Genomic DNA, 10,011 nt, shown 5'->3' on the forward strand with positions numbered 1-10,011 from the left:
GAGACGTTACACTCACATACAACACACAATCCACCCTACATTACATTACATTACATTACATTACACAAGAATCAGTGACCCTCCCCGGTCAATCACTGATTACCAAGTCAATAAAACCTGAATAATTAAAAACAGATAATTCTGTGTAATTGCACTAGAGCACATCTAAAAGAAAACCAGTATGACAGAACAAAGTAAAACCGCCACTATTCTATGTAACCAAATCTCATAAAGATCTGATTAATAAAATCAAACTAAACTTAAATTAGACTATGATTAAAAGTAATCAAACAAAGTGCCGTAAGTGCTTTTAAGCTATTTTTGTTCCGAGCCGATTGTTTATTTAGGAGCGCTGTGGAAGTTGGAACGAAGTTGTAGAACGGAGGTGTCAGAATCAGACTTGTAGTCTTCCGGAAACGGCTTTTATTTCAGGCTTTTTCATTCAGGCAACGTTGTCCTCTTGGCGCCGCGGGGGGGTTGTGTCGCCCCCGGTTGGCTTGGCATGCTCTTGACAGCGCTTCAATTGGGTTTTTGTGTTAACGGAGATTCTTCTAAACAGTGCATGTGTGGACAGAGATCGAACGAAAGTAAAACCCCCGTTTTTAACAATACCTGCGTACATGTGGACTAGGCCGTCGTCTGGCTTAAAGCGGCTCTAAGCGATGTTGGGTGACGGCACTTCTTGTTGACATTCAAAGTATTTTCAGACAAAACCAGAGTAGCTCGCCCCCCCTCCTTCCTCCTCCTCATCCCGTCCCCTCTCCTATCCCTCCATGCCCCCCCCAAACTCCTCCTTGTCTGTTATTGGCTGGAACGCTGTGGTTGTTATGTTTCGTGGTGCAGGTTGGCACAGTTTGTTTTTGTTGGTGTTTGTGGACCCTGGGCTGTCTACAGAGACTACAGTTTTTAGAGTGTGTTCAGGGGACAGGCAGCTCGCGGATAGTGAGATATTATTATTATTATTATTATTATTATTATATATAAAATGTTGTACCCTAAAACACATGTGACATCGCTTAGGGCACCTTTTAAGAGATGTCCAGTGCGGGTGTCAAGCCGGTCATCGCTGGTTACAGGACATCTTCCCTGTTTACCGGTGGCGTTTAGTGATGTGATGAGGTTTATCATCACCCCCCCCCCCCCCCGCACACACACACACACACACACACACACACACACACACACACACACTAGTTTTTATCATAAATCTGTAACTTTAATCTCAGAGAATATATACAAGTCTTTTTATCTTTAATACACCGCTTTAATCTCAGAATATCTACATTTCTTTTGTCTTGGATTTACAACTTTAATTTCTTTGGACTACTACCCCCCCCCCCCCCCCCCCTCCTCTGGTTCTGTATCTTTTTTTTAGGATTTTCTTCTTCTACCATGGCCCTAATACGTCACACATGTCATAAGAATCCTCCACAGAACAAATTCCCTCCGTTAAAGTCACATTTCATTTCTTTTTAGAGGCAGTTCTAGGGCGCTGGTGAGGGATGTTTGGGTGTGTCCTCCAGTGGCTTTAATGGCCACTAAAACATATATAAGCGTAAAAGCAACTAAAACACTGCAGTCACACCCACATATGTAATATAGGTCACAACAAGATAATCAGTTGCACTGAAATCAGAAGAGCGCTGTACTCTATAAATGTGCGTGACAAAAACACAGCATTTCAAAATGAGGATATGTCCATTTGTAGTCATTTGTCACCCATTAACCGCGGTTATTGAGCTCCGTGACATTATTTTATTGGTGTTCTAAGTACAAGAGATGTTTTTTTTTCTCCCAAAATGAGCATCATAGTGCGTGTATGTGCTACAGAGAACCGAAGTCCCGCCCCTCTACTTCCTGTCCATGGGACCCATCTTTCAACAGAAACATGAACGGGAGGCAGTGAGAGATGATGATTATTTCTTTGGTCCGGTTTGGAATTGATGTGTGTGTGAATTTAACACTCATGTTGCCTTTGGGTCAAATTCGACCCGTTTTTCGTTTTTTATTTTTATTTATTTTTTTATCACAAAAAAATAGACCTTCAAAATGTCAACATTAGACGTTTCAAACAACTTTGGGAAAAAACATTAAAAAAAAAAAAAAAAAAAAAAAAAAAAAAAAAAAAAAAAAAAAAAAAGTTGGAAAAAGCGATAATAGAGTTTCGTGGTTGACGGGAAGACGACACGAGGATTTTAAAGATAATTTTACACGTCAAGAGATGAACGATTTGACGTAAATAAGTAAAACGTTGGGTTTTGTGTGAGATCGCTTGGTGAACTACATCTCTCGTCTCCAACGATACACGTCACCGGAGCAAAATGGCCGTCTCCTCGTCGAGCTTTACCGTCTTCTTCCAAGAGGAAGGCAGACGTGCCGTGACGTCGGTTAAGCAACTTGGACTTACATATTTTCCCGTAGCATTTTAAATATAAAAAATACTGTATTTTATATAGTGCTATTCTAGTCTTAACTACTCAAAGCTCTTTTACATCATACAGGAAACATTCACCATTCACACACATTCACACACACACACACACATCTACACACCTGCTCATCAGACACACACTCACACACATCTACACACCTGCTCATCAGATACACCACACACGACACCCTGCTCACAGATACACACACACATCACCACACCTGCTCATCAGACACACCTCCACACATCACAACACCTGCTCATCAGATACACCACTCACACCCATCTACACACCTGCTCATCAGATACACACTCACCACATCTACACACCTGCTCATCAGACACCACTCACACACATCTACACACCTGCTCATCGATCCACACTCACACACATCTACACACCTGCTCATCATACACACACTCACACATATACACACCTGCTCATCAACACACTCACACACATCTACACACCTGCTCTCAGATACACACACACATCTACACACCTGCTCATCAGATACCACACACATCTACACCACCCTGCTCATCAGATAACACTCACACACACCTCTACCACCTGCTCATCAGATACACACTCACACACATCTACACACCTGCTCATCAGATACACACCACATCCTACACAACCTGCTCTCAGACACACACCCCAACACTCTCACACCTGCTCATCAATACACACACACATCTACACACCTGCTCACAGATAAACACTCCCACACACACATACACACTGCCTCAGATAAACCCACACACATCTACACACCTGCTCATCAGATCACACCCACACACATCTACACACCTGCTCTCATCAGATACACACACATCTACACACCTCTCATCAATAACCACCACACACACATCTACACACCTGCTCATCAGATACCCATCACACACACATCTACACACCTGCTCATCAGATACACACCACACACATCTACACACCTGCTCATCAGATAAACACTCACCCACATCTACACACCTGCTCATCATCACACTCACACACACATCTACACACCTGCTCCATCAGATACACACTCACACACCACACACTCTACACACCTGCTCATCAGATACACCACTCACACAACATCTACACACCTGCTCATCAGATAACACTCCACACACCTCTACACACCTGCTCATCAATACACACTCACAACATCTACAACCATCTCATCATATACAACACTCCACACCCACAACACATGCTCATAGACACACTCACACACATCTACACACCTGCTCTCAGATACCACACACATCTACACACCTGCTCATCAGATAACACTCACACCACATCTACACACCTGCCTCAGATCCACTCACACACATCTACACACCTGCCACAGATACACCCATCTACACACCTGCCTCATCAGATAAACACACACACACACACATCTACACACCTGCTCATCAGATCCACTCCACACACCCATCTACCACCTCTCATCAATCCACACTCACACACTCATACACACCTGCTCATCAGATAACACTCACACACATCTACACACCGGCTCATCAGATACACACTCACACACACATCTACACACCTGCTCATCAGATACACACTCACACACATCTACACCCTGCTCATCAGATACACACTCACACACATCTACACACCTGCTCTCAGATACACACTCACACACACTCTAACCACCTGCTCATCAGATACACACTCACCACCTCTACACCACCTGCTCATCAGATACACACCACACACTCACACACCTGCTCATCGATCACACACACACCACCACACATCCACACACCTGCTCATCAGATACACACACACACACATCCACACACCTGCTCATCGATACACACACACACACATCTCCACACCTGCTCATCAGATACACCACCACACATCTACACACCTGCTCATCATATCACACACACACACATCTACAACACCTCTTCATCGATACCACTCACACACTCTACCACCTGCTCATCAGATACCACACACACACATCTACACCTCCATCAGATAACATTCACACCATCCGGTAGCAACTCGGTTCAGTGTCTTGCCCAGACTTCAACATGGGACTGCAGATATGACGATGATAGATAGATAGATAGAGAGATAGGTAGTAGATGATGGTAGGTAGATAGATAGATAGATAGATAGATAGATAGATAGATAGATAGATTTATTTGTCACATATGCACAAGTACACAGCGAGCTAATGCTTTTTGTGGAGCAAGTCTCCGGGCAGCAACATGGTATACAATACATAACAACACAACAACATGATGCCCAACACAACACACAGTCCATGTGGTCACATGAGGGGATTTTTGAGGTGGCTTGGGAGGGAAAAGAACAAACAATCAAGTATTGGAGGCAGATGGTTCATGGGGGGGGATGGAGGGCCAGGGATTGAACCACCAACCTTCCATTCGGCAGGCTAGCGCCCTACCACTGAGCCACAGCCACCACCGGTAGTTTAACTCAACTAGTAGTTTTAGTTAACTATCTTGCGACAAACTGACATTCTTGATACATAAAGTCATTTTTTATTTTATTTTGAAAAACATGTAAAACAAGGCCCAAGTTGATCGGGAACAGAAAATCTCCAAAACACTGTCTATTTTTTATTTTTTCCAAAGAAAGGTAGGCAAACAAAAGGGGGCGGGACTTCGGCTAGTATAAAAAAGTGCTTTTGGCTGCAGGAGTCAGGCAGTTGCATAATAACTGTTGTGTACTGCCTGCATCAAGTTTTATTAGTGTAGAAAACCATGATCCTTAATTACTGATTTAAGTCAATGTGTTTATGACAAGGTAACATACATTCAGCCAGCTCTATTGCCTCTGGAGTATGGCATGTGTGTTGCCCCTTTGATCATGTGTGTTGCCCCTTGGATCATGTGTGTTGCCCCTTTGATCATGTGTGTTGCCCCTTTGATCATGTGTGTTGCCCCTTGGATCATGTGTGTTGCCCCTTGGATCATGTGTGTTGCCCCTTTGGTCATGTGTGTTGCCCCTTTGATCTTGATGATTGTCTATTGAGGAGCATAACTGTGCGTGTGCGTGTGCGTGTGCGTGTGCGTGTGTGTGGGGTAATCCTGGACACAAGTCGATCGGGGACAGAAAATAGCCAAAACACTGGTCAGTTATTATTTTTTCCAAAGACAGGTCCCATGTAGGAAAACAAAAAGGGGGCGGGACTTCGACTCTCTGTTTCCTTTCATCTCAAAGTATAAAAAAGTGCTTTTGGCTGCAGGAGTCAGACAGTTGCATAATAACTGTCGTGTACTGTGTACTACAAAAAGAAGGTTATGTCCATCTCCTGATGCATACTGGGAGTTTTAGGGCATTTGGGGCAACAGTGCCCGGCTCTGTGGGGTGCGGGGGGGGGGGCAGATAACCTGATGTTTCAAGGCTATCTTCAGTTTTTGGCTGTTTTACATGTAGTGGTTAAGTTGCCTATTGTTTGCTTATGTAACACGCATGTTTCTCAGTTATAAATCACAAAAAAACCCACTTCCTGTTGAGATCCTGAGAGGAAAGAAAACAGTCAACCTGTGCGATTGGATTTTTTAAAAATATTTATTCTATATTTATGAATAATGTTACTTGTGAAGTGTTTTTCTTTAACATGTTTTTTTTTTTTTTTTACACTTCCTCGGTTGTAGAGCTGCCAAATTTAATCCACCTTCCTTTTTTGACGATTGGATCCACTTCCTGTGACTGCATTACCAGGATGTTGTTGAAAATCACATTTACATGTTACACAGTTAAAAGAGTTGTCTCGACAACTCCTGTAATTCCCAGAATGCCGTTGGGTTCTCCATGCACAGACCTGGCTCAGTATTTTGCAGATGATCAAAAATCCTCCAGTGAGATTTGGATAATTTAGGACATTGTGATTGTTAATAATCTTTTTTTTTTTTTTTTGTCATCAACAAACTTATTTAAGAGCTTTTCTTGTCCCTATCTCAATGTTTCAAGTTTTGTATTTTAATTTTAATTTTTTTTTACGTTTTCCAACATTTTAATCGCTTTTTCTGACTTTTTCCCCAATGTTTTAGTTACTTTTTCAATGTTTTGGGTGCTTTATTTTTAATTATTTTTTAACAATTTTCACGCTTTTTTTTGGGGGGGGGGGGGGTTTTGACTGTTTTTGTTGATGTTGCTTTAACGTTTTGTTGCGGTTTATTATTTAATTAATTTTTATACATTTTCTGCACTTTGTTGACGCGTCCCATATTTTCTAATTTAAAAAAAAAAACACTTTGAAAATCGGTCAAATTTGACCCGAGCAAAACATGAGGGTTAAAGAAATGCAGGAAATTATTTGTGTGTCCACCCAAAAAAACCCTGAGGAAAGCGGAGTCTGATTGCTGAGGACCTACTCCACAGCTTGTCTTCTTTAAAACTGGAATCAACAATATAAAAAAAACCCCAGTATGTGATTCCAAGCCATACTCATTCATCCAAACCTTTATTTAACCAGCATTAAAAAACTCCTTGAGATTAAAAATCTCTTTTACAAGAGTGTCCTGGCAAGTGGCAGCAGCACGGTGTCAAATAGAGACAAGACACTCCCGGAAATAGAACACAGAGACCTACAGTAAATACAGAGACACAGAGACACTCCCAGGTAAATACAGAGACACAGAGACACTCCCAGGTAAATACCGAGACCTTCCAGGTAAATACAGAGACACAGAACACTTACATGTAAATACAGAACACAGAGACACTTACATGTAAATACAGAGACACACAGACACTACATGTAAATACAGAGACACAGAGACCCTCCAGGTAAAGACGAGACACAGAACACGTCCAGGTAACAAGACAAGACACTCCCAGTATCAGAGACACAGAGACACCCCAGTCATACAGAGACACAGAGACACTCCAGTACATACAGAAACACAGAGACACTCCCAGTAAATACAGAAACACAGAGACACTCCGGAAAGCAGAGCCACAGAGACACTTCCAGGTAAATACAGAAACAAGAACACTACATGTACATACAGAACACAGGACACTTCCAATACATCCAGAGACACGACACTTCCAGATACAAACCCAGAGACACTTCCAGGTAAATACAGAGACACAGAGACACTTAATTAATACAGAGACACAGAGACACTTCCAGGTAATACAAGACACAGAGACACTCCAGGTACTACAGAGACCCAGAGACACTTACAGGTAATACAGAGACACAGAGACCTTCCATACACCAAGACACGAGACACTCCCAGTACATACAACACAGAGACACTCCCAGGTAAATACGAAACACGAGACACTCAGGTAAGACGCGACAGAGAACACTTCCAGGTAATACAGAGACACAAGACACTTACATGAAATACAGAGACACAGAGACACTTCCAGATACATACAGAACACAGAGACACTTCCAGGTAAATACAGAGACACAGAGACACTTCCATGTAAATACAGAGACACAGAGACACTTCCAGGTAATACAGAGACCAGAGACACTTCCAGTACATACGAGACACAGAGACACTTACAGTAAATACAGAGACACAGAGACACTTCCAATACAGACAGAGACCAGAGACACTTCAGTAAATCAGAGACACAGAGACACTTACTGTAATACAGAGACACAGGACACTTCCGATACTACAGGACACAGAGACACTACATGTAAATACAGAGACCAGAACACTTACATGTAATACAGAGACACAGAGACACTTACATGTAAATACAGACACAGACCACTTACATGTAAATACAGAGACACAGAGACCCTTCCAGGTAATACAAGACACAGAGCCTACATGAAATACAGAGACCAGAGACACTCCAGGTACATACAGAGACACAGAGACACTTACAGTTAAATACAGAGACACAGAGACACTTCCAGATACATACAGAGACACAGAGACAACTTCCGGTACATAGCAGAGACACGAGACACTTACTGTAAATACAGAGACACAGGCCCTTCCAGTAAATACAGAGACACAGAGACACTTACATGTAAATACAGAGACACAGAGACCTTCCAGTACATACAGAACAGACACTTACATGTAAATACAGAGACCCAGAGACACTTACATGTAAATACAGAGACACAGAGAACTACTGTAATCGAGACACAGAGCTACAGTACATACAACAGAACACAGAGACACTTCCAGGTAAATACAGAGACACAGAGACACTTACATGTAAATACAGAGACACAGAGACACTTCCAGGTACATACAGAGACACAGAGACACTTACATGTAAATACATAAACACACTTTCACTCATATTCAAACAACAATGTCATCATAAAAAAAAACCAGGGTCCTAAATCAATTTAAAACCAGAGACATCCAGACTGCCCTTCTGCCAGGTCCTTTAAAAGCCTTTAAAAGAAAGAAGTGAGAGCAACTCCTTCAACGGGAGTTCACTCTGAAGCTGATTCCACGCGGATGGGGCTCCTAAATTAAAAGCCCGTTTGCCGAAGTCAGTGCGGACTTTAGGGACTGTCAATAAAACCAGATCCTGTGAGAACAGATGCTGTAAACAAACCGCACAGAAAATGTAATTTCACTTTTTTTCTAACTAAGTAGTTACAGCTTACAAAGATGTCCTTTCCCTCCATTGTAACTTTTTTTATTCAAATACAGATCCACTCTGAGAAACATCTGTAAACTAACAGCTGTGTGACTGGGAATTGTCCCTCGTACGTGACCCACAGGTATGTTTCTGTTCATTTACAATACAACAGAAAGTGGGTTTTTTGGGGTTTTTTTTTTGGGGGGGGGGGGGGGGGGGGATGCAACTCTACCAATCCACGGCCTGAGCACCGCGACACACAGTTACATTTTTTTAACAGCCGCGTGTATAAATGACGGCGAAAGCTGCGTGGAGCCGCACCACCCTAAATAAATCTCCAGGGTCCGACGCACCTACGTACGTAGCCACGTCCTCAACGTCACGCAGAAGCATAACAAATAATAACAACAATAACAATAATAATAAATCACGCTTAAAGACGGTGGAGCGGGCGGTGGTTGCCTGCATTGGCTCTCATCGTACACCCTGCACCCCCCCCCCCAACGACCCGGCCTTCGCAGGTGGGCGGACTCACCTGCAGCCTTGAGGCATAAGGACAAACACTTGAACTCATCTCATAACGACTCTAAACTGGTGTCTGACCGCGAGTCAACTACGTTCACGTGCGGCTTTGTTTTTGCTTGTTTCAATTTTTTAATTTTTTTAATTTTTTTTTTTTTTTTTTTGAATTTGAAGAATTTATTTCCTGGCAAAATAAAGCTCTAAACAACTGTCCTGGACGTGTGATGATTGTACATTTACTCCGGTACCTTGTTGCGTTACGCCACTAAATTCATTTTAACACGGTTGCTATAGTTGCGTTTTAAACATTTTAGGCTACTGCACAATAATTACTTTTTTTTTTTTTTTATAATACGTGCACACTTTTAATTAAAGGTCCCATAACATTTCACTTTGAATTTTTTTTAACATTAATATGAGTTCCCCCAGCCTGTCTATGCACAGTATTAGGGGACCACTAAGG

Source organism: Etheostoma spectabile, unplaced genomic scaffold (assembly GCF_008692095.1).
Source record: "Etheostoma spectabile isolate EspeVRDwgs_2016 unplaced genomic scaffold, UIUC_Espe_1.0 scaffold172, whole genome shotgun sequence".
Lineage (NCBI taxonomy): Eukaryota > Metazoa > Chordata > Actinopteri > Perciformes > Percidae > Etheostoma > Etheostoma spectabile.